At 36.3% G+C, this 26,961-nt stretch overlaps 1 pseudogene; it reads left to right on the top strand.

Moving 5' to 3' along the window:
* The first annotated feature begins 2,824 nt into the window (after positions 1 to 2,824).
* On the top strand, positions 2,825 to 24,927 carry LOC140523176 (G patch domain-containing protein 4-like; annotated as a pseudogene).
* Positions 24,928 to 26,961: the final 2,034 nt, after the last annotated feature.

Here is a 26,961-nt window from a genome sequence, read left to right as displayed (position 1 = left end):
CAGAGAGGTGGCTTTTTTTGGGAAAAAAAATGAGTTCTGTTTTGGACACATTTAGTTTGAGATGTCTCTTTGTCATATAGTTTAATGTATCCATCCAATAAGTAGTTGTTTATGTGATACTGAAGCTCAGAGGAGAGACTGTGTCTGAATTAATGGATCTGTGAATTATCTACTGAGAGCAGATAATTAAACCCATGGGACCTGGTGAGGTCATTTATACTAGAATGAACAAATTTAAGAATACCTCAAAGGACCATGTATCAATTTATATGACTTTTTTCCCATAAGATGAAGCAAATAGTAATACTTGGATAAAGCTGGTATTTCAAAATAAAATAATAGTATCTTCCCAAAATTATTTGTACTTAACATGTATTTGAGAGATAGGAGAAATTATAGTAAGGTTTAATAAAATTATTATTATTCTTTTAATCCTATGTCAATTGGCTTGAAGGAAGCCAGGGAAGTCAGCAAACATGAGGAAGGAGAAAATTCTGTCTATGAGAGATAATCAGTGAAAATTCTCATCATCAGAACCCAGAGTTCTTATGTAAAGAACAGCAAGAAATCTAGTGTCACTGGATTAGACTATATTGAAAGGAGTTAGGGGTAAATATAGTATAGACAGGCCAGGAAGAGAGCAGGGGGATAAGGACTTTAAAAGCCAAAAGTATTTTTATATATAATCCTGGAGGTAAAAGGAGTCCCACTAGAGTTTTATAATGGGGATGGGATCTTTGATATGATCATACATGCACTTTAGGGGCAGCTAGGTGGATAGAGCACCAGTGCAGGAGTCAGGAGCACCTGAGTTCAAATCTCACCTCAGACACTTGACACTCACTGGCTGTGTGACCTTGGGCAAGTCACTTAACCCCAATTGCCTCATCCTGGGTCATCTACAGTCATCCTGATAAATATCTGGTCACTGGATTCAGATGGCTCTGGAGGAGGTGAGGTTGGTGACCTGCACAGTCCTCTCTCACTCAAAACAAAGTCAAGTGCAAGTCATGCCATTATTTCTCTGATGCATGGTCTTCCTTAGCACCTAAGGATGAACACACACACTTTAGAAAGATGCACTTTAGGAAGATTAATTTGTTAGCTTTGTGGAGAATGGATAGGCAGAGAGTCCAGAAATAAAAGGGTATTCCAATATTCCAGATGTGAGATGATGAAGGCCTTCTTTAGGGTGCTGATAGTGATAGAGGACAGAAGAGGGTGTATAGAAGAAACATTATGGACCTTGGAGGGAATAAGAAAATGAAGATTCAAGTGACACCTAGGTTGCAAGTCTAGATAACTAGGAAGATGGTGGTAGTATGGATACTATATATATATATATATATATATATATATATATATATATATATATGGATAGATTATACAAGGAAGTTAGGAAGAAGGAAGATATTTTGGGGAAAAGATACTGGGCTCATTTTCTGTAATGGCAAGCAAATTAGGATCTTTTGTTGGTTTTGTTTTACTAAAAGTGTCTCTGATTGAATAATGTGATTGGGAAGTATCTTTCCCACCCATTGATGGGCCTGCCTACTATAGGAAGCTTGATTAGGGAGCTGTTTTGCAGTAGGGTTCTAAGTACCTTTTGTTTTTCCTCTTGAGGAACTGGGTCAGAGGGTTATGCCCTCTGGCTCTAAAGAGTGTATAAGCACTGTGAGGGTGAGGTTTAACTTTGAAGCTTACAAACTAGAAGTGTTTATAATGCCATGTGAGGACCCTGGGAAGCCACTAAAGAATCTCCTGACTTTGAGAATTCAGATGCCATGATTCCCTCTCTGGTAATCATGGTCAGACAGTTGTTTGTTGAATTATGGTCAGACATTTTGGAAGCATATCTGTTGATCTTTTGCTTTCTCTGTATTTTCTTTGAAGTTAAGGATACTGTCTCCTCTGAAATATGTGCTTTGTTAAAGGATTGATACATGTGTTTGATTCAAGTGATTGTTAACACCTGGGAAATTGCCTTTTCTTTTATGAATGCAGATCTAAGAATCTGGGGTACAGTTCCCCCTGTGTTTGTTGAAGTGCTTACTGTGACACTTTTATACAAATACAGGATATGAATTTTGATATGTTAATAGGCAACAATAGGAGAGAGGTGATAATGGGACAAAGTAAGTCTGAGAGGTACCTGCGTTGATAGTATAATTGAAACCTTGGAACCTAATGAGTTTACCAAATAAAGTAATGTAGATAGAGAAGAGAAGTAGATTCTGGAGAATATTCGAGGACATCCATAATTATCAGGCATGACCTGGATGGAGATTGTAATGGCACTAATATTTTCTTGACATTATTTTTCTGACAGCTTAACTTTCCCTGACAATCCCAGCCTCACTAATGCCCCCCAACTTTTCTGATGTCCCTAACTTCTTGGTTCAGCTTTCTTCCCACATGCAGCCTTATTGGTCCCTGCTTCCCTAATGATGTCTTTTTCTTTTGTCTTTTGACATCTTTTGATTCTTGCGTAAATTGGATTAAGTGAAGCAGAGTTGAAGGAAGTTGTCAGCCTCACTGTCTCCTTCAGAGTCATCATAGTCCAGTGGCAGGACAGAGTCAAGATGGCTGGTGATGGCTCAGGATGCAGTGGATAACCTTGGCATCTTCAGTGTCCAACCAACTTTGAGGCGTTCCACACCAACTGCTTCATCTGCCTTCATGGTCATTGGAACAAATTGTTCTCATCTGCCCATTCCACCAGAGGAAGTTTTCACATGCTTGGGGTAGATGCCCACCTTACTCATCAATGGGTTTGAGAACGCTTGGTTACCCTCAACCTGGTTTGGTCCTGGTTTACTGGGGTATGGCCGCTGAACATGCTGCAACTTCTTGGAACCACAGGTGAGTGTTAGTTGGAACAGGTGAACATCAAAGGTGGAAGGATCCCCAAAAAGGGCTTGGCAGTCATCACACCAAAGGTATTAGTACTCCCTGAACACAACCTATACTCAGCTTCCCCAATACATCTTCCTGGTCTGGCGATATAAAAAGTTCCCAGCCATGTAATCAAGACCTCTCAGACTCGATGAGTTCCTGAGTCTACATGAATCACCATACTCTGATGACTTACTAACCTACACATTTCAAATCAGATTTACCATGAGGGGACAACCAGAGAAGCAAGTCTCAAAGTATCCTTTTTGGATACCATGGTCAGGCAAAATAAACGTCTTTGTTTCTCAAAAGGTCTGTGGCTTGAAAATGCCTCATTTCAGCCCAGCATAGAACCTGGACTAAGAGGGGGTTGGTATGTGATATTTTTGTAGTTAGTTGGAACTTAAAGTTAGTGAGAGATATGTGATGATAGGAGTGATCTGGTATAGAACATTTAAGGGAATAGGATACTTGTACATGAATAGAGGGTTTCCTTGACAAAGAGAAGGGTGTAGTGGGGTTGGCCATTTGAGTGATATAAAATGAAGAACAGGGGAAAAGACATATTTTTGCTTCTTTATGTTGTTTCTGATTATATTATATTTTATTGTGGAGGAAATGTTGAAAAATTATGAATGTTCTTGCTTTCTAAATGTTGCGGTTTTTTACATCCCTCTATTAACCCAAAACTTCCTCATTTCAATTTTAAAAATATTTTCAAACTTAAATATTAAAACTTTTATATACAACAAGAGAAGTAAAAGAAACATAACAAACTTGAATATTAAAAATTAAATACAAAGTAAGAAAAGAAAAAAAAAGCATTGCCTGTCATATGCACAGCAGAATGTAAAAGAAGATTCAAAATAGAAGACAATAAATTTCCATTTCAAAAAAGCCTATGTAATAAATAATACACATTGTTTCAGAGATGTCCATCTTTTCTTTGCTTCCTTGTAAATTTTCCTTTGATGAAAGTTGCTGGCAATATCCTGAGAAGGAACTGATAGAGCCTGAATGTCAATCAAAAATATTTTTTCTGTGCTTTCTTTATTTTCCATTTTTGTCTGCTTTCTTCCACAGAGTGAGTTACATGGAAATGTGTTTTGCATGACTACACTTGTAGTACTAACATGTAAAATTGCTTCCCTTCTCAAAGAGGTAGGAGAGGGGAGGAAAGGAGAGAATTTGAAACTTTTTTGGGAAAAAGAAGAATGTTAAATTTGTTTTTACATGTAGTTGGAAAAAATAAAATATTAAATAAAAAACAAATTAATTTCTATTAACCCACTATATCAGTGTTATATCATCAAAATGTTATAGTTTTCTTAATAAATATATGAAGATGCATATGTAATGGAAACATCTGGCCAAGTGAAAACTGAAGGTTTTTAATTTTTTTTCCCTGAATGTCTAAATAAGTTCTCTTTCCTTTCCTATAGCATTCCCACACCCCAAATACACACATATGTATTAACATCTCATTTTCAAATTGGAAAGTTAAGAAAAATAAATATTGAAACAGACTTTATATCTTAAATACTTTAGGATAGCATTTTAATAAATAAAATTTGTAATAAAACTAAAAATTGTAAGATAGATACAACCTCCTATTTCACAATGGAGCCGTGTAACAAATGTAAAAGACAAAGAATTAAAGTGTTTTGATATACTTCTGGCTGGCATTTATGATACTGAATTGAAAATATTTCTTGCCTTAGTCATCATACTCATGATATGAGCTATCGGGCTAAGTCAAAAGTAGCTTCATCATTGAATATGAACATTTCATTTTAAATTCAAGACTATCTATGCATAATTAAGATTCAAGCAGTTAAAGGAAAATTGTCAAGAATAACAGGATGAGATTTAAGCCTGCTTCACAAAAAACCTTCCTTTTAATATGCTAGAACTCTTAGAGGATTATATTAGGCACACTAATACAAACATAAGTTTCAAATTTTAGGAAGAATATTTAAAAATTTAGAATTCTCATAATTTTGTTATTAAGTTCTGTATTTTGTAAGTTTTTATTATTCATTTTATATTTTTGCTTTTTCCCATTCTAGTTATATGGTTACATGCTAACATGGAACTACTACTAGTGAAGTTAGACTAAAATAGCGGGAGTGTTGGTGCATGATTTTCTGATTGCAGGTGATTTTGCACTCAATACAACCTCTGAAGCTGAGATGCAACAAAGTATGGATCAATTCTCTGCTGCTTGTGCTAATTTTGGCCTAATAATTAACCAAGAAAACATACCTCTACCACACCAGTCATACATGGAACCATTGGTTACAACAAATGAAGAAATTTTGAATGCTGTGGAGAAGTTCACTTGTCTTGGTAGTGTACTGTCCAAGGATGTACACATTGACAAGGAGGTTGATGCACACGCTGCCAGAGCTAGTTCAGTGTTTGGGAGGCTCCGAAGAAAAGTTTGGGAGAGAAGTATTAGACTACCAAACTACCAAACTCAAGGTCTACAGGGTCGTTATGCTGACCTCATAGTTGTATGCCTGAGAAACATGGACAGTATATCAGTGCCATGCCAGAAAACTGTATCATTTCCATTTGAACTGTCTTAGGAAGATTCTGAGGATCACCTGGCAGGATAAAGTACCAGACACTGAAGTCCTTGCTTGAGCTGAGATGCCAAGCAAGCTGTGTTTCAGAGAGTGCAACTCCAATAGGCTGGTCACATTGTTCGAATGCAAAAGGCACCCTTGGCAAAAAGACTATTTTATGGAGATCTCACAAAAGGCACGTGATCACATGGTGATCAGAAGAAGTGACACAAGGACATTCTGAAGGTCTCTCTCAAGAACTTTGGATTTGATTGTGGGACAAGGGAGACACTGACGCAGGATTACTCAGCATGGCATGCCCACATCAGAAAGGGTGCTGTGCTCTAGGAGCAAAGCAGAATTGAGACAGCACAAAGTAAACGCAGGATGTGCAAATTTGGAGTATTGATCCCAAGTATTCACATGGACTATCTGTGCCCAACTTCTGGTAGAGCATTCCAAGCTTTTATTGGTCTGATCAGACACAGTCAGACACACTGAAACTTCACTTTATCATAATGATGTCATTTTGATCCTCTTCGAAAACAAAAGACAACAACCAACCAATGTTAACTTGAAGTTACATGTCCTGAGTTTGAAACCTGGCTCTGATGTTTACTGTCAAGTTAACAAAATTGAATTAAGTGCTCACTATGTGCCAGACACTAAGCTAAGCCCTGGTTATACAAAAACAAGCAAAAAGAGTTATAGTCCCTGCCCTCAAGGAGTTCTCATTTTGCTAGGTAGGGGTGCATAACACATGAAAATGTGGCTAAGAAGAAAGGAGAAAGGTATTAAGTAAGGGTAGGTGATAAAGTCTAGAGAATCTGAATCAGAACCGGAAAAAGAATGAAGGCTGGCTAGCCTAGACCATTCCTCAAAACTGAGATTTCCAGAGGAACTCACAATGGAAGAAGAGGACCATAGGGTTAGAGATATCTTCCAGCATGAGAAACATTCTGGGGGCAAATTTATAGTCTGTGAAAAAGCAAGGGATGGTGGAAAAGTCTAGAGAGTCAGAAAACATTAATGATGTAAAGAGTAAAGAATGCATTTGCCAAATGTCAATGTGGAAATCACCTTAACATTCTGGTCCTCATTCTTCTTATCTATCCAAGAGAAGTGCTAATAATAATCATTCTACTTACCAGGGTTAATTTGAAGAAACTATTCTATAAAGTTTAAGTATGCCATAATGCTAGATATTATTATTGCAGGAAAATTTTTCTACTCTACTCTTATTATGCAGCAAAAAAAGTCTTTCTTAATGTGAACATGAAAGCAAACCATAATGTTTCAAAGGATGCTACATAGAAATTGGGCATAATGAGTAATCAATACTTGTTTTTGCAATACTGTGCTTTTTCTAACCCTATGAAGTCCAATTTCCCCCAAAATGTCAGTCTATTTTTTCTTCCTTATTTGAAGAATTCCTGGTGTCACAATTTCAGAATTTTATATAATGTGGAATCCATTTACCTCTCTAGTAATTGGAGTACAGCCATCTCTGTGGAAATAAAAGCAAGGCACCGTTCAGGGCGAAGAACAAAGCATGCCATGATACAGCTTGTGCATAAAGGGGAGGATACCATTTGGCCTCAGTGACACTGCTAGCCTTACAGTTGAATTTTAATTGCTATATGATTTGCTTTGAAAGATGAAGGAGTATGTTTAAAACCCTTTCCAATTGAATTAATTTAAAAAGCAAATTAAAGATCCCTACTTACTATTTAAGTTGATACATTTGACGTCTCATGCCATAGTATAGCAATGTTCCCTTCCCTGTATTATAGCAGTAAAACCCTTCTTTTATGTAATTAGATGCTCTAGTGTCAATGGTGATGGTTGCATAAATGCAATGACATTATGAAAGTTAAAATGTGACAGTTTATGACATATTACAACTGATGCTGATAATTATTTTTCAGATACATTTCTTCTCATTCAATTTCATAATTTTAATTCTTGCCAAATGGATGCACCAACTATGGCTTATTGAATAATTATTCCACTCCTTCCATCACCATAAATTTTCCTCTATATACACAAACACATACCTCCCACACACATATGGCTCAAAATTAGTATTTGTACTACTGCATCATCAGACATAAACCTTTGAGTTTTTCAAATAAAGAAAAGTTTTTTATGAGAATATTTATATAATAAAATAATGATATCATTTATATATGGAAGGTATAGAATTTTAATTATTGTACAAAATACAAAGTGTTTTACAAATATTATTTCATTTTATCCTCCTAACAACTTTTAGAGAAAATATTATTATTCCCATTTAATTGGTAAGTAAATTGAGGTAGAATGGAGTTATGTGGCCAGGGCCATATAGTATCTAAGCTTAAACTTGAATTCATGTCTTCCTGATGCCATGTCCAGCATTCTGTACACTACTTGACTTATTTTTTATCAATATTTTATCTATATTCATTTTAACATATGTAAACTCCAGTCCATTTATTCCAATAAGAAGTGTTCATTTTGAATTTGATTCCCATAGTTATTCTCCAAGATTTTTACTTTCTCTGGCCTCCACTTGTAGCCCATCAATATGACTGATCAATTTTTCCTTCATTATATCATTTAGATGTGTATCTACCATTTTATTTCCATAAACAATACTTTGATTTTGACAGGCAGACTCCCATCCCCTACACATAGACAAATGTAATTATCTCCTAACTTGTCTATCCTGTCATCCCCACCTCCAACTCCTGAACGTGCTGTTAGAATATGTAGATTAAATATTTTTATAACATCATATTTCCATTGTGGCAAATTTTGGTTCTCACCTAGGATGGGAATCATGGGAAGAAGATGGAATTAGAAGTTATTAAGATTGTAGTTATCCCATCTCTTCCCCAAAATAAATTGGAAAAACGCAAAAATGCAACAAATGGCAATTACAGGAAAGTACTTGTAGAGTGTCCTTTCCAGTAGAATGGCCTTTTCTATTGGAAAGTACCCATAAGATAACTCAAACATTAAATAAAAACAGCAATAATAATACTAATAATAACTGAAGATTATTCCAGGTACTTGTGGCTCCAGAAAGCACCACTTTCCCCAACCTCACTGCTGCAGGTCATACTGGTAGTGTTAAAAGAAATCTCTGGGTGTTCAGACTTTGTCCTGCTAAGTGAGGCAAATTCAGGTAAAGAAATGTAAAAGTATTTTACTTAACTCACAAAGGCATCAAGCTGTTGGGTGTGGCTTTCCTGGGTTGAAACTATGACTACTTTTTATAGACAGAAGTAAATAACATACATATAAGGTGGGGGAGGGGAGTATGTTGATTGGTACATATAGTCGGTTAGTTGTCCTTCATTCTCAAAGGACCAAAAATGATATCACTTTGTTAGAGTCAAGTGACAATGCATTTGACTATGGCTGATTAGGCCAATACAAGCTCAGAATGTTTTACTTCAGGTGGGGCACAAATAGTCCATTTGGGGTGAATTCTCAAAATTTGTGCATCTCCTGTTTCTTTTGAGCTACTTCAATTTTGTGCTTCTATAATGAGGGCACACCATGCTGGGTGGTCTTGCGCCAGTGTCTCTATGTCATACAATCAATTCTAATTCTTTTTTTGTAAATTTAATTAATTTATTTGTTTTCAGTTTTCAACAATTATTTCCATAGATCTTAAATTTTCTCCCCCTTTCTCTCCTCTCCTTTCTTCTCCCCTCCCTCCCTGAGACAGCATGGAATCTTATATGAGCTCTACATATACATTCTTTTTTTCTTTTTTAATGTTTAAAAATTAATTAATTTATTTGTTTTCAGTTTTCAACAATTATTTCCATAGATCTTAAATTTTCTCCCCCTTTCTCTCCATTCCTTTCTTCTCCCCTCCCTCCCTGAGACAGCATGGAATCTTATATGAGCTCTACATATACATTCTTTTTTTCTTTTTTAATGTTTAAAAATTAATTAATTTATTTGTTTTCAGTTTTCAACAGTCTCTCCCATAAGTCTTAAATGTTCTCCACCTCACTTTCCCCTCCTTTACAAAGGTGACATGCAATCTTATAATGGATTCTACACATGCATTCTTATTAAACATATTTTCACATTAGTCATGTTGTATAGAAAAATTAAAACAAATGGGAGAAGCCATGAGAAAAAAAAAAAAAAACAATAGAGCAAGTAGTCTGCTCTATTCTGCATTTTGATTCCATAGTTCTTTCTCTGGATGTAGATGACATCTTGCCTCAAGAGTCCTTAGGGGATGTTTTAGGTCCTTGTATTACTGTGAAGGGCTTAGTTTATCAGAAACAGTCCTTTGGCTGTTACTGTGTGTAATATTCTCCTGGTTCTGCTCATTTCACTCAGCATCAGTTCATATAAGTCTCTCCAGGTTTTTCTGAAGCTTGTTCAACATTTCTCATAGCATAAGAGTATTCCTTTATATTCATATACCACAACCTGTTTAGCTATTCCCCATCTGATGGGCATTCCCTTGATTTCCAGTTGTTGACCACCACAAAAAGAGCTGTTATAAATAGTTTTATATACATGGGACTATTCCCATTTTTATGTTCTCTTTGAGATACAGCCCTAAAAGCAATATTGTTAGGTCAAACAATATGCACATTTTTGTAGACTCTTTGGGGATAGTTCCAAATTGCTCTATAGAATGGTTGGATCAGCTCACAGCTCCACCAACAATGAATTAGCACTCCCACTCTCCCACATCTTCTCCATCATCTATCATCTTCCTGTTACATCATCTGAGACAATCTGATAGGTGTTATGTAGTACCTCAGAGTTGTTCAAGTCTCTCTAATCAATAGTGATTTAGAGCATTTTTATATGACCATAGATAGCTTTAATTTCTTCCTTTCAAAACTGCCTGTTCACATCCTTTGACCATATTTCAATTGGAGAATGACTAATGTAACTCAGTTCTCTATATGTTTTAGGAATGAGGCATTTATCACAGACAATAGCTTGTGAAATTTCTTTCCCAGTTTTCTGCTTCCCTCTTAATCTTGGTTGCACTGAGTTTGTGCATAAACTTTTCAATTTAATATAATCAAAATTATCCATTTTGAACTTCATAATGTTCTCTATCTCTTGTTTGCTCATAAATTTCTCCATTCTCCATAAATCTGAGAAATATACTATCCCTTGTTTGCCTAATTTGTTTGTAGTTTCAGCTTTTATACCTAGATCATGTTATAAAAAAAGAATGATAGAACTGAAAAAGTCCTCAGAGATCACTTAATCCTATTCTCAAATTTCTGATAAAGCTATACTTAACAGACTATAGACAGGGACAAGACTTGTGATTTCATCAATGAAAGAATTTAGTAAAGAATATTTTGTAAGATGGTAGGTTGTTTCATTATCAGAAAACTCAAAGAAAAGGCCAAAACATTGAGAATTTAAATAACCATGACCGTACAGCAAAAATGTTTCAGAGGCAGCAACTTTATTTAGATTTTTCAGGTTTTACAGACAGCCTTCTATTTATTTGGCTAGTCTGTCTAATTTCACATAGCATTATTTTAAAATTCATGTATAGGTGTCACTTACAGACATCCAAATTTACAAAATGGAGTACTGGTTATGAAAATAAAAATACTTATTCTGAAATCATTTATAGGGAGAAAAAGCCTATAGCTGAATGATTTAAAAGAACAGTTTATAAATATTATATTCAGGAAGCAGTATGCTTGCTATATATAAGAGAATACAACGTGTTTTAGTGAAGTATTTATTTTTATTTAATCATGATTGAAGTGATTATTGTTAAACATATTTTTTAAATAAATGCTTTCATGTTTTTAGTAACATTTTATTGCCATAATTTTAGAAGATAAAACAATAAGCTCATTATACATTTGGAGATGTTGGCCAATGCCCAACTTAAAAATATATCCATTTTCTGAGTTATTAAACTGTGCATATCCTTTGGTGCAGCAATACACTACTAGGTTTTTATCCAAAAGAGGTCAAAGGAAAAGAAAAAGACTTGCAAATGAAAAAGTGTTCATTGCATTCTTTTTTTGGGGCATGGCAAAGAATTGGAAATTAAGGACATGTAGATCAATTGGGAAGCAGTTGAACAAGTATGATATATGATTGTGATGGAATATTATTTTGCTACAAAAAATGATGAACAAGATCATTTCAGAAAAAAAAACTTGCAAAGACTCATATGAATTGAGGCAGAATGAAGTGAGCACAACCAGCAGATTATTATACTCAGTAACAACAATATTGTAGTGATGATGAACTGTGAAAGACTTATTTGCTTTGATCAAGACTCATGACAAAAAATGCTATCCTCCAGAGCAAAAGAAGTGATGAACTTCACGTGTAAATTAAAGATTTTTTCTCTTTATTAATTTTTTACCTTGAGAGTTAATATGAAAATATTTAGCATGATTTCATCTATAATTCATATTATATTGCTTGGCTTCTCAGCTGATGGGTAAGGAGCTAAAGGGAAGGAGAAATTTGGGACTCACCTTACTTTTAAGTTAAAAAATAAATAATAAATGGATCTATTCATGGATGGTGTGGTGGTGGCTGATGGAGCACCTGTGTTTTTTTTTTTGTTTTTTTTTTTGTTTTTTGGTGTTAATTATTAGGCCAAAATTAGCACAGGCAGCAGAGAATTGATCCATACATTGTTGCATCTCAGCTTCATAGTCTGCATTGAGTGCACAATCATCCGCACACAGAAAATCAACACTCCTTCCACTTTGGTCTTAGCTCGTAACCTTTTCAAACTGAAGAACTTACCAGTGGGACAGTAGTTAACCTTGATGCTGTGTTCATCCTCACTGAAAGCATTTGTCAACATAATTGAAAACATCATGCTAAAATGCATGGGAGCAAGCACACAGCCCTGTTTCACTCCATTGGTGACTGGGAAGGCATGGGAGCTTTGTTCATTATCCAGAACCTGGGCAAATATGCCATCATGAAATTGACGCATAATATTTATGAACTTCTCCAGGCAATCAAATTTTGACATAATTTTCCATAAGCCCTCACAACTAACATTGTAAAAGGCCTTATCCATAAATGTTGTGTCCAGACCTTTCTTCTGCTCCTGGCATTTCTCCTGGAGTTGTTCAGCAGCGAACACCATATTGACTGTTCCTCAGCCTTTCTGAAGCCACACTGGCTCTCAGGTATATGCCCATCTTCCAGGTGAATGATCAGCCTATTAAGGAGGACTCTAGCAAGAATTTTGCCAGCAATGACTAAGAGAGAGATCCTCCTGTGATTTTTGCAGGACAATTTATTCCCTTTACCGGTATAGGGATGGACAATGGAGGCATCCTTGAACTCCTGAGGAATAACCTCTTCTTGCCATACAACCTGGAAAATTTCAGTCAGCTTTTGTATGAACAATGGTCCCCCTACCTTGTAAATCTCTGCTGGAGTAGAAGCATCACCAGGGCCTTTGCCACATGAAAGGAGCCTAATGGCCCTCAAAACTTTTTCTTCAGGTGGAAGTTCAGCTAAGGAGGGATTGACTTCAACCTGAGGTAAATGGTCAATGGGCTCAACATTGATTGATGATGGTCTGTTGAGAAAACTATGGAAGTGTTCAGCCCATCTCTCTGGGATCATGATCTTATCACTAATCAATGTGGCTCCTTTAGCACTGAGTAGTTGTGAAGCACCATAGGTTTTTGGTCCATAAATAGCTTTCATGGAATCATAAAAGTGCTTTGGATTATTACTATCAACATAAAACTGAGTTTCATCTGCCTTCGTACTGAACCAGGAGTCCTGCATCTCTCTAAGCTTTGCTTTTACTTTGCTTTGATAGATTAAATGCTGCCTTCTTAGAGGTGGATGAACTATCCTACTGGTAAATCCTGTGGAGTTCGCGTTTTTCATTTAACAGCTTCTGAATTTCTCCCTCATTTTCATCAAACCAGTCTTGGTGTTTGTGAGTGTTCTGACCCAGATGAGCAAATATAGTGCTGTACACAAAATTTCTGAGAGCTGCCCACTCCTTTTCTGCTCCACTGTTGCCAACTGTATGTTGGTTTAACTTTCCCTGCAGGTGAGCATCAAACTGTTCACTCTCAGATAAGAGCTCTAATTTGTTGACATTAATTCTTCTGGTAGTCATTTTGCCTTGGGGGTGGCAATTTTGATGAATGTGAATATTTAGCTTGGAGAGGATAAGTCTATGATCAGTCTAGCACTCTGCACCACACAATGCCTTTGTTGCTCTCACATCTTATCTATCTCTTCTCCTTACAATCACTTAACCTATTAGATGCCAGTGTTTGCTGGTGCATCCTTAAAGTTTTACTGCATTTAGGCAAATGGAAGACAGTGTTGGTGATGAGAAGGTCATGTGATGCACAAGTCTTCATCAGTAAATGAACACTGCTGTTTCCAACTCCATTCCTCACTAGGACTCCCTGCCAAGTCTGGTAGTCTGAGCCTACTCTAGCATCAAAGTCACCCAGAATTATAGACTTGTTCTCTTTTGGCACATTGACAATGAGGGTCTCTAGGTCTTCATAAAATTTTTCTTTGACTTCATCAGGATTTGTCATGGTGGGAGGATAGGCGCTGATGATGGTGGCATGGTGTTTTCCTGTGAGTGGCAATCACATTGTCAGGAGCCTGTCATTCACTCCTTTTGACAGGCATACCAGCTTGCTGATCAGATTAGTTCTGATTGCAGAACCCATGCCAGCTTCACAGTACTCCTCTTCACTGCGCCCACTCCAGAAAAAGGTGTATCTACCTTCAGCTTCACTAAGCTGACCTTCATTTGCCAACCTTGTTTCACTCAGGGCTGCTATTTGGATGCGATACCTCTTGAGTTCTCTTGAAATAAAAGCAGCTCTCCTTTCACTGTACTGGATTTTGTGTTGTTGATTAGTGTGAGCACATTCCATGTGCTAATGGTGAGTGGAATCATCTTTGCAGATGTTTTCATACACATTTTTTTGTGTTTCTACCAAATAGTGGGATTGCCCACCTGCAATGGTAACAAAGCCAGGGTTGGGTAAGCAGACAATGTTTAGGGCACCTTTTCTAGTCCCCTTCCTCATACCAGGAGGTGAGCAGTGTGATCCTTAAAAGGCTACTCAGACACCCAGGGGGCTGCCAAGTCCCACTGCTGCTTCCAGTGAGAAAGGACCCTATGGCCTGGGCTGCCTGTGTGCAAGGTCACGACTACAGCTCCCAGTGTATTTGCACCTGTTGCTTCATCACTTGCCTGTCGCAACAGGACTCTGAGGCATAATAGTGAAATGGTATGAGTGATGTCTTGATTCGTGCATATATTGGATTTAAGTGAAGTAGAGTTGCACGAAGTCATCAGCCTCACTCTCTCTTCCTGAGTCATCATAGTCTAGTGGCAGGACAGTGTCAAGACAGCTGGTGATGGCTCAGGTTGCAGTGGATGACCTTGGTGTATTCAGTGTCTAACTAATCCCCAAGCACTCCTCATCACCTGCTTCATCTGCCTTCATGGCTATTGAAATAAATTGTTCTCTTTCACCCATTCCACCAAATGAAGTCTTTACATCCTTGGGGTAGACACTTCCCTAACTCATCAATGGGTTTGAGAACCTTTAGTTACCCTCAACCTGGTTTGGCCCATCTGCCAAAACAGTTTACAGGAGTGTGGCCACTGCACATGCTGCAGCTTCTTGGAGCCACAGGAGAGAGTTAGGAGGAACAGGTGGACACCAAAGGTGAAAAGAGCCCTGAAAAGTGCTCAGTAGCTATCACACCAAAGGTACTGGTCCTGCCTGAACACACCTTACACTTTACATATAGGTTATTGAGGAAAAGCTTTGTGGTCAGTTTCTCACACATTAGTTTTATCTAGGGAAATGACTAAGAAATAGAAAAAATGTTTTTTATCAGTCATTTTAATATTAGTTAAATTTTTTCAATTAGTTTCTATTAGTTCTGTTAGTTAAATATTTTAGTTTTAATAATACTTAAAGACAAATAAAATTTGATTGTTGGACAACAGAGATAGATGGATAGATAGATGGATAGATGGATGGATGGATGGATGGATGGATGGATAGATGGAAAGATTTGTAGCTAGAAAGAACACTGGAACTTAATGACATCGATTTCTTTGATGTCATAGAATAAGTATATTTTCCTATAAGTATAATTTCCTATACTAGTTCTGGGCATGTCCATCATACCTTGGATATTCTGCTTCCTTTTGTCCAACTCCTGGCTCCTCTGCTTTCCACCAAGTCCAGTTTAAGTTTAATCTTCTACAGGAATGCCACTTAATATTAATGCCTCTCATTTGTGATTATCTCCATTTGTACTGTTTATATCTTCTTCATACATAGCTCTGCATATATTCTCTCCCTAATTAGTATATGAGTTCCTTGAAAGCAAGGGCTATTTTTACCTTTCTTTGTATTCCCAATGCTTAGAATGTTCCCTGCACATAGGTGCTCAGTAAATGCTTGTGGACTAATTCTAGTCTAAGACACATTTTACAAATGATGAACTGATGCCCAGACTTATTAAATGATTTACTCAATGCTATTTTAATAATACCACTCTAACCAAATTATATAGCTGTCTATTGCCTTGTATTGAGTCCACCTCTTCCACTGTGCTTAATGAGACAATCTACCACAACTGGAAGTCATTGACCCCACAGCTGTGCCTCTTGGAATCCTCTAAGACTTGCGAAATCCTTTTCTATTTATTCTTTCTTGATCCCTCCAGATGAAAATGATTTCTTTCTATCTCAAACTTCTCAAAGAATTTGTGCGTGTGTGTATAGATAGATATAGATATAGCAGCATAATATACATATTATATATAAAATTACACATATATGCAAATATATGTGTGGATACACACATGGACATATGTGTTTATACATGCACATAGGCACCTATATCTTATACATATGTAGTCATATACATGTATGTGCATATGTAGTTACACACATGTGTGTGCCTAGCGAGGCACATAGAGATGTATACATAAGTATGTAAAATGGTTTATGCCATATATGTATATATGAGATATATATGCATGCATGCATGTATACTTATTTGTAAATATATAGGCATTAGTACAATGGTTACTGTATTGGTCCCAGATATTTCAAAATTCTGTGGGCAGTGCTAATCTACTAACATTACTAAAGTTAATATTTAAAATTGCTCTTAGAGCTTTGGGAGAAACAGAATTATTGTGTCCACCTAAATATCTGGGTGTGTGCATGTATTTATCTATGTGTGTGCATATACACAAACATATATCTATGCATATAATTTGTTATGTATAAGCCATTTTATGTGTATATATGTATATTTATCTCTGCCTATCTATCTGGCTGGCAAATAACTATATGCATTTTAATCTCTATATCCTCAGAAACCATAGTAGCTTTACAAATAACTATCATTTAATTAACACATTCAAAAGCAATTTAAATTAAATCCTTCTGCAAAAATAAATAGTTGAAGATTCATTTGCTAGCTTCCTTTGAATTCACTTATCTCTTACTGCTCAAATGTATTACCTGGCAAAACTGTGTTTTCCTAGTTATAAAACAATACATTATATGACAGGAAAATTTATATGTACTGCAATGCTTTTTCTCTAGCTGTTACCTCAGATATTTTCTGGTAAGAAAAAAGAATGAAATAACATGTGTAAATAGAGCAAGAGACTAGAAGTTCAGTAATATCCCCTAGCAACTATGGAATTGTGCTTTCTGAAATACAAATTTCATTTGTTACTAAATGCACAAAATTAAATTACTGAATTTCTTAAAAGAAATCTCAGTATTATGACATAACTCACAAATGCTTCTGTTGATATACCTGAAATAAAAAATAATGAATGTAATGTAATGAAAAGGTGAAAAAAAGTGATATTAATAATGTATTACTCTTAAATAGAACTTTTACTAAAGAATATTCTTTAATGTTACTCTTTAATCTTTATCTAAAACTCATAAATCTAAAACTCATAAATCCAAATCTCTGTTTTTCTTTTTTACTTCCTTCATCCATCTTCCCCTCATCCTTTAATTTCCCCTTTCCTTGTCACCTTTTTTTCATCCTCTGTCTTTTTCTCTCTCTCTGCCTGTCTCTGCCTCTGTCTCAGTCTCGCTGTCTCTCTGTCACTCTATTTCTCTCTCTCTCTCTCTCTCTCTCTCTCTCTCTCTCTCTCTCTCTCTCTCTCTCTTTTTCTCTGTCTCATCAGATTTATGATTAAAGTAATATCAAGAAGACACTTCTCATTATTTAGTTTGAAAACCAAAATGAATCTAAGCTTTTGCAGCAGTTGGTACTCTAAACTGTAGGAAGCAATAGGAGATAACAGTGATCATCACTGATCATCTTAAATCTCTGCATTGCTCTTTCTAGCTGGAAGCCATGTAAATACTGATATCTACTATTAGTGGAGAGAAATGCTCTCAGATTAATCTCTCACGATCTATTAAGTCTGTAGTATATAGTGCTGTTACCATTGTATGTGTTAGCAACTCTTACCTTTAACTGGTTTTACCTCTCTTACTACATGCCTGTGTCAGGTACTATAATGCATTATCGAAAAATTGTAAAGTCAACTATCAATTATTGGCAAGCAAAATATCATGCTTCATTTCATTATCTCAAAAAATTAGGTAGGAAGAGATAGTGTAGCATAACATTTTAGATACTTATTTTTGTAACGTATCATCTGATAATTAATAGTGTTATCCCCAAGGCTACTTAACAATAATTTGATATTTGAATCTATAATGTCACTGATGTTGACATTCCTTCTATTGGACAAAATCAAAGAAAGGCAAGATAGTGGAGGAAGAGTAAGGGTATGCTTGAGCTCTCCCCACCAAACCCTTGCAAATACCTGTAAAAATGACTCTAAACAAATTTCAGAGCTGCAGAACCCACAGAATGATGGAGTGAAGCAAATGCCCAGCCCAACGTAGCCTGGAAAGTTGGCTAGAGGTGTCTATGATGCTGGGCTGTAGCAGATTGGAGCACAGTCCAGTGTGAGCTGTACCAGCACAGACAGGACTGAAGGAGGTCTCAGGGGACTGAATCACTGGCAGCTGTTGAAGTTTTCAGACTTCTCAACCTACAAACACCAAAGACAATGTAGAAGGTCAGTGGGAAAACTGTCAGTCTCAGTGGGACATGTGTGTGCTCTGGCTGGATTCTGACCCTAGTGCCTGAGCAGAAACAGCACCTACAGCAGTTTCTTTAGTGGCAGCAGCAGCAGCAGCAACTTCTGGAGTTGTGGGGCCCACATAAGGGGGATCTAGCAGCCGATGCAAAACCACTGAAGACTGGGACAATACAATCACCCACACTCCCATCAACACTGGAACCAGAGTCCAACTTTGACAATGTGTTAGAAAGTCAAGTATTTGACTGGGAACACGAGCAAACAGAGGGAAAAACATCAGACTACAGAATCTTATTTTGGTGAAAAAGAAGATCAAAACATACAAGCAGATGAAAACAAAGTCACAGCTCCTACATCAAAAGACTCCAAGAAAAATATGAATTAGTCTCAGTCAATGGAAGAGCTCAAAGAATATTTTGAAATCAAAGAAGAGAAATAGAGGAAAAATTGGGAAGAGAAATGAGAGTGATCCAAGAAAATCATGAAAAACAAGTCAACGACTTACTAAAGGAGACCCTCCAAAAATACCGAAGAAAATAACACTTTAAAAAATAGAATAATGCAAATGGCAAAAGAGGTTCAAAAAGCCAATGAGGAGAAAAATGTTTTGAAAAGCAGGAATGGTCAAATGGAAAAGATCAAATGGAAATAGTCAAAAGCTCACTGAAGAAACTAATTCCTTCAAAATTACAAGGTAGCAAATGGAAACTAATGAAGTTAAGAAAAATCAAGAAATTTTTAAATAGAACCAAAGGAGGGAAAAATACAAGGTAATGTATAACACCTCATTGGAAAAATAGATCCAGGAGAGATAATTTAAAAATTATTGAACTATCTGAAAATCATGATAAAAAAAAAAAAGCCTAGACATCATCTTTCAAGAAATTATCAAGGAAAACTGCCCTGATATTCTAGAACCATAAGGTAAAATAGAAATGGAAAGAATCCTCCAATCACCTCCTGAAAGAGATCTCAAAAGGAAAATTACTAGGAATATTGTAGTTAAATTCTAGATTTCCCAAGGTCAAGGAGGAAATATTGCAAGGAGCCAGAAAGAAATAAATCCAATATTGGAGAAATGCAATCAGGATAACACAAGATCTAGCAGCTTCTACATTAAGGGATCAAAGGTTTGGAATATGATATTCCAGAGGTCAAAGGATCTAGGATTAAAACCAAGAATCAGCTACCCAGTAAAAGTGAGTATTATCCTTCAAGGGAAAAAAATGGAATTTCAATGAAATAGAGGATTTTCAACCACTCTTGCTGAAAATACCAGAGCTGAACATAAAATCTGACTTTCAGATATAAGAATCAAAAGAATCATGGAAAGGTAAACTAGAAAGAGAAATCATAAGGGACTTATTAAAGTTGAACTGTTTATATTCCTAGAGGGAAATATGATATTTGTAATGCATGAGACCTTGATTAGTATTGGGGTAGTTGGAGGAAAGATAGATAGATAGATAGATAGATAGATAGATAGATAGATAGATAGATAGATAGAGATTAATAGATAGATAGATATAGATAGATAGATAGATAGATAGATAGATAGATAGATATAGATAGATAGATAGATAGATAGATAGATAGATAGATAGATAGATAGATAGATAGATAGATAGATGGCACAGAGTGAGTTGAATATGAATGGATGATATCTAAAATTATTTTTTTAGAAAGTTGCATATTAAAAAAATCAGTGAAATCCTGTCCTATATTTTGTATCCTGTGTCCTGCTTATCCACACTTCTCCATTAATTCATGATGTAGGATATACACAGAATTATGACAACTTTCCTCTAGTTTTGAATATATTTATGGATAATCCATTTGTTTTGCCTGCTGAAGGTTGGTGTATAGATAGTCTAAATCAATGGACTTTCCATTCAATAATTGGGGCCTGAATTTCACCACTTAATCTTGTCCAGAGAATTCTGTTGAGTTCTATAATTTATCAAAAGAGTTTGTCCCAAATTTCTGTAGAGGAAATGTGAAGTAGATAAATAATACTAATTAAATGAATAGTTTCTAGAGCTGGCTTATCAACACCTATGCCATGAATACACACTCATGGTGAACAACGAACTCAGCCCAGAATGGTACAGAAAATAGAGAAAATACAGAAATACAGAATAATACAGAAAATAGAGAAAGAGGATGGATAATGGGAAATTATGCAAAGTTTTTAAGAACCCAAAGCTTCCCTCTGAAACAAAGGCCCATTTTTCTATATATTCTTTGTTATAGTAGCAATGCTAGGGGAAATCAAGAGAGGTCTCCAAAATAAAGGGTGGCAACCCTATGGGCAGATATAGACAAGATTTTTTCAAAATAATCGAGGATAGATGAATTGTAGAGTTCAGTTCTTGAGTGAAATAACCCCATTAAAAAGCCCATAAATTTATTTTAATATTTTAGTATTCTTCAAGAAATACTATGTGATGGTAAACATGAAATGACATAATCCCTTAGAAATCAAAATCAGTGTTTACTCCGAAGGGACTACAGAGATGTTTTGGAGTACAAATATTACCAACGATTAATTTCATGTAAAATGGTATATCAAAGCATTGCTTGGTTGAAAAAAAAAAGATATTCTATAAGAATTTCTTAAGCACTTTATCTAAATTACTTTACTAGATCCTGGGAAAATGTTATCTAGGGGAAGAATCAGAAGTGGACAGCCTTTATCTGGCGTTGGAGTTCATGAAGTATAAAAATACCTGGGAGAAAGACCATTTCCCATGGACATAATTTTCAGTGATTCTGTCCTTCAATTGTTTTCCACATCACTTGTTTTTGAAAATAGAGAGCAATCATTTTTTTTAACCAATCTTATACTTTTGTGAGTGCATATATACATATATTTGTTTATATATATGTATGTATATTTCCAAACATACACACACGCATATATGTATACCCACATATGCATGTGTGAATCTACATGAATATATACTATACACATGCATGTATGCATACATGTACATATACACTTATACGCATATGCATATACTCATGTACATATATGTTATATACATGTATGGGTATGGGTACGTATATATGTGTGTGTATGTTCGGAATATATATATATATATGATTGTGTGTGTGTGTTTCTCTGTATATTATCACTCTCTGCTCCAAACTGTTAATTATCTCATTCTTTCTGACCCAGATGCAATTTCTCTTAACATTTCATTTTGCATCTCTTGTTTAATATTATTGAGGTAACCCAGAAGGCCTTGTGGCAAGGAAATCAATTTCTCTGAGGGTGTACTTGAACTTACTATACAATTCTATACTTTTATTCTGGGTTTATCTTTGAATTTTTTCATAGTGCAAGAAATTTATTCATATTATTCAGAATTTTCTTCTGTTTACTCATATCCTGAGCTTTAGTTTATCATGTATTTAGCTTGTGTATATATAGGTGCTTGCATGTTATCTCCCTCATTCCATTGCGAGGTCTCATCACACACACACACACACATGTAAATATATATATACATATATGTATACACACATATATATCTATATATTTATGCATATATCTATACACATATATGTATAACTTCTATATATACACACATACATGTATATATATGTATATATGTGGGGGTGTCTATGAGTGTATATATGTGTGTGTATATATATTCTCATATATAGAGATTCTTATATATATATATATATATATATATATATATATATATATATATATATACAATCATATATATATATATTCTCATAGACATAACTTTTGGGCAATGTGACACCTTATATTAGGCTAGGTGAAAGAAAAAAAATGGCAATACAAGCTGCCAAGACCCTCAAAAATCCCTCTGTTTTATGTGTCAAAGGAAAAATAACAGTTTTTGAATCTTTACAAGTGAAGTATTTTCATTCAAATCAATTATGAAGTATCTTAAAGGGCAGAAGTACAAAAATATTTTTTGTTGACATTCAAAATTGGGATATTTTTTATTCCCAGACATTAAAATTATTTCTGTAAAAGGCTTATGTTTTCTTAAAACCTCTTATTCTGGTGATCTATTTTTATTCCCCAAATAAAATAGAACATTTAGACTCTTTAGACTTTTTACATACATATACAGAACATCAGTAAGTGGAGGCTGTGGTAATTTTTCCTCTTGTTTATATCTTCCTCTCAACAAATATTGAAGGAAAAACAAATGTTTGTACTCATATCTATGTTAAAATTTCCAAAGGTGTGTTCATCATTTGTTGCTGAAGACCATGTCATGTGAGAAATAATGACATGACTTGCACTTGACTTTGCTTTGAGTGAGGGAGGGCTGTGCAGGTCACCAAACTTACTTCTCCTCCAGAGCCATCTGAATTCAGTGACCAGATATTCATCAGGATGATTGGATGTGACCCAGGATGAGGGAATTGGGGTTAAGTGACTTGCCCAAGGTCACACAGCTAATGAATGTCAACTGTCTGAGGTGAGATTTGAACTCAGGTCCTCCTGACTCCTGCATTGGTGCTCTATCCACTGCATCACCTAACTGACCCTAAAATTTTCAAAGGTACTCCTGAAATAAATAGACATTTTCCCAAGATTTTCCAGTTGCTTCTAATTTACTCTGCTTTTGGCATTTATTTATTTACATTGAGAAATCCTACTCCTACTTCTCAACATAGTATAGAAGGGACCTCTGGTTCAGATGTTGTTCTAGCGGAGCAGAAGCCCCTGTAGTTTTTACCATGGGTACAAAATAAGGTCACAACAACCTATAAGGTTTAGTTTCCTAGGACTCTCTTATGATCATGTCCTGATCATATGATACTGGGTTCTTAGGCATGGCAACCCATGAAACAAAGAAAAATATGAAATGATCCTCAGTTCCTGTGTTCCTATTTTGCTTCTTCAGTGCTCACAGAATGGTAGAATGGGGGAAAAGAGTCCTAAGAAATGCAGTTTCTAGACAATTCATAAATATTTACTTAGTTGTTTCTACTCTGCCTTTCAGTAATCAGCTTGTAGCATTGTGGACTTCAAACTGGAAGAGTCATTAGAGGTCTCTTAAGTTCACAGGATAATTGATAGAGAAACAAAAGGCATATCAGAGGCCATCTAGTCCAATATCTCATTTTATAGATTAATAAATTGAAACCTAAATGTGACTTGTCCAAGGTCACCCACATAATTCTGGTTACAACTAGCATTTGAGCCTATATCCTCTGACACCAGAGCCAGCATTATTTACACTGTATTATTCTGAGCATAAGGCACATCCTCTCATTTTAGAGATGATGAAGTTAGAGACCAGGGAAATTATATGACATACTCAAATTCACACAGGTAGCCAATGGCAAGGCTGGGATGTGGATTTATCTCACAGGATCATAGATCTAGATAGCTTGGTGGATGGTGTGTAGGTCAGGAAGCAGGATGACCTGAGTTCAAATACAACCTCAGCTACCAGTTGTATAACCCTGGGCAAGTTACCTAACCTTTATTTGCCTCTGAAGAAGGAAATTACAAACCCCTCCAGTATCCTTGCCAAGAAAACCCCATGGACAGTGGAGTCCATGTTTTTCTGCTAAGAAGACCTAGATAGAAATGTGATTAGTGGGTGCCCTTTTTGACAGAGAAGCCGGCTGCACACTGAAAAGGGGGAAGAGGTGCTAAGAGGTCCAGATAAATATAAATGTTAGTAACCAACTCTGAACTGGTGAGACATCAAAGACAGCGACTAATCCTTTTGTTAACATTAGTGTCACCTCAGGGATTGAGGGTCAAAGAATAAATCTTGCTAAGGAGTAGCTAGAAAGGCATGAATGGATATAAGGCAAGGGCTTGGGCAAGAAGGAAGACGGCATATCACAGGCCATCAAGATGAAGTTGAAGCAGAACAATGCTGAGGTGGGACATGAACCTTCTAAGTAGTTAATTAACCTTTAGTGGAGAAAACTCTTCAAGAAAACAGTTGCCGTTTGGTGGTGGAGGCTGGAAAGAATGGAGTAAAGATGGTCGAGGATACTAACAAACAGAAATGCTCTATGTGGTCTAAATTCAGACACTTCATAAAGAGTGCCACTCACTTCAGAAGAGGAGAAAGCAGAGAAGGAGAGAGAATGAAGCAGCAATGATGAGGAGCCTCCACCAGCAAAGATTCTGATAGATGAGGCGTTTATTCTGCAAGAGATGTACTACACAAAAAGGTGCCTGCTATGGGCTTACCACGAAGGCCAAGCATGGCCAGAAGAGCAAGAGTGGTTCTTCCTGGTCCAATAAAAAGGCCAGAACACATGTATCCCTGAATTTCTGTAATGTGAGTGAAAGATCTTCCCCCACCTCTTAATAGGCCTCAAGTGAAGCCCATTAAGGGAAGCTTGATTAGGGGAGACTTGTTTCATAGGAAGACCCATATCTTTTGTTACTTAACTGGATTACAAAGGTTGTGATGTTCTCTGGCTCTGAAAAATGTATATTTACTTTGAGGTGAGGTTTCACTTTGGGGGCTTATTTGTAAGAATTTTCACATACCAGATGAGACTCTGGGTAGCCATTAAGGAACCCCCTCTCCAGGCTTTGAAAACTCAGATATTTGTGCTTTTCTCTCAGTTAACTCTGTATGTATGTAATGGTCAGACAATTGCATCTGTCTGTTTATCTCTGATGTATGTATTGCTTATGGTCAGATAATTAGAAGTCCTGCCAGTCTTTATTTCTCTGCTTGTATTTTCTCTTTTGGTATATGTGATTAAAGAAGATTGTTGATGCCTCTAAAGTTGCTTTCCTTTTAGACAAGCAGATCAAAAACCTGTGCTATCAGGTCATTCTGGGTATTCTAGGGAGTTTGCTGTTACATTCCCCAACTGATGAGGAAGAAGATGAAGAGCAAAAGAAGGAGGAAGGAAGGAAGGAAGGAAGGAAGGAAGGAAGGAAGGAAGGAAGGAAGGAAGGAAGGAAGGAAGGAAGGAAGGAAAGAAGGAAGGAAAGAAGGAAGTGTCAAAGCAACCACCCTGACACATCCAGGGTGACCTTCTATCACAGGTTCTTGATCTTCATTTCTAAAAGGAAGAGCATCTTTTGATGGGTCAACAATCACTTTAATCAAGCATATATATCATTCACTTAGTTCAGGGGGAAAAGCCAGCACCCTGAACTTCAGAGAAAGGTGCAGAGAAACAAAGATCAACCAACAGACAGGGCTTCCAACTGTCTGACCATACATACATAGTTACCAGAGAGAGAAACACCAACATCTGGGTTTTAAAGCCTGGGGAAGGGGGGAAGAGGGGCTCCTGGGTGGTTGTCCAGGGTGTCATCTGGCCAAACAAATACCATCAATGAGTAAGCCCCAAAGTAAAACCTCACCTCATGGTATTTATACACTTTTCTGAGTCAGAGGGCATCACAACCCTTGAGAACCAGTGCCTCATAAACAAAAGGTGTAGACCTTCCTACAAATCTCCCCTAATCAAACTCCCCTTAATGGACAGCCTTCTTAATGGGTGAGGAAGATATTTAATCTCATTAGCATTACAGGAAGTAAGGAAGGAAGGAAGGAAGGAAGGAAGGAAGGAAGGAAGGAAGGAAGGAAGGAAGGAAGGAAGGAAGGAAAAATTATCAGCAGATAAGAATAAGCATGTGCAGATTATAAAACAAACTGTTGAGAATATTTGGAAGAAGAAGAAGACAAAGAAAAAAAGAGAAAATGAGAAGAGGAAATAGAAAATGAGGTAGAAGGTCAAGCAGAGAAACAAGAAAACAGGGGCCAGGAAAGCCAAAAAGAAGAAGAAAAGGAACCAGTAAAGGCATAGTGAGGACTGTCTCAGTGACCATCAAGGGTCATGTATCATTAAATCCTTTGTCCATTGCAGGGTGGAAGAGCAGCACGAACAACAAAAGATTCTACTTTATGTGCTAAGAAGTTCACTTGATGTCAATGGATTGTGGGTCCTCTCTACCCACTCCTGCTCATTCTTCTACACAGAGGAAATAATAAATATCTCCCAGGCCCCTGCTTTCAAAATAAATAAATTAACTAAATCTGAAGGAGATAAATTTATGACAGGGAAAAAATAGGCCATTAATGTAGCAAGAGTAAGGAATGGCTGATATACTGGCTATACACTTTGTCCAGACAGTGTCTAGAACCTTACCCTATCTAGGTCAGGTTTATCACAGGACAAGAACTATATCCTTCTGAATGATCAGGCTTGGGTGAGTTGCAATGGGCATTGATGAGAGAAAACAAACTTCAGAACACAGGTGTATTGGAATACTGAAGTTCTGAAGGACATTATTGATGATAGCTCTTGCACCTGAGGAATCACATTGGAAAAACATTAAAACATA

Source organism: Notamacropus eugenii, chromosome 2 (genome assembly GCF_028372415.1).
Source record: "Notamacropus eugenii isolate mMacEug1 chromosome 2, mMacEug1.pri_v2, whole genome shotgun sequence".
Taxonomy (NCBI): Eukaryota; Metazoa; Chordata; class Mammalia; order Diprotodontia; family Macropodidae; genus Notamacropus; species Notamacropus eugenii.
This window is presented reverse-complemented; position numbering and strand designations above follow the sequence as displayed.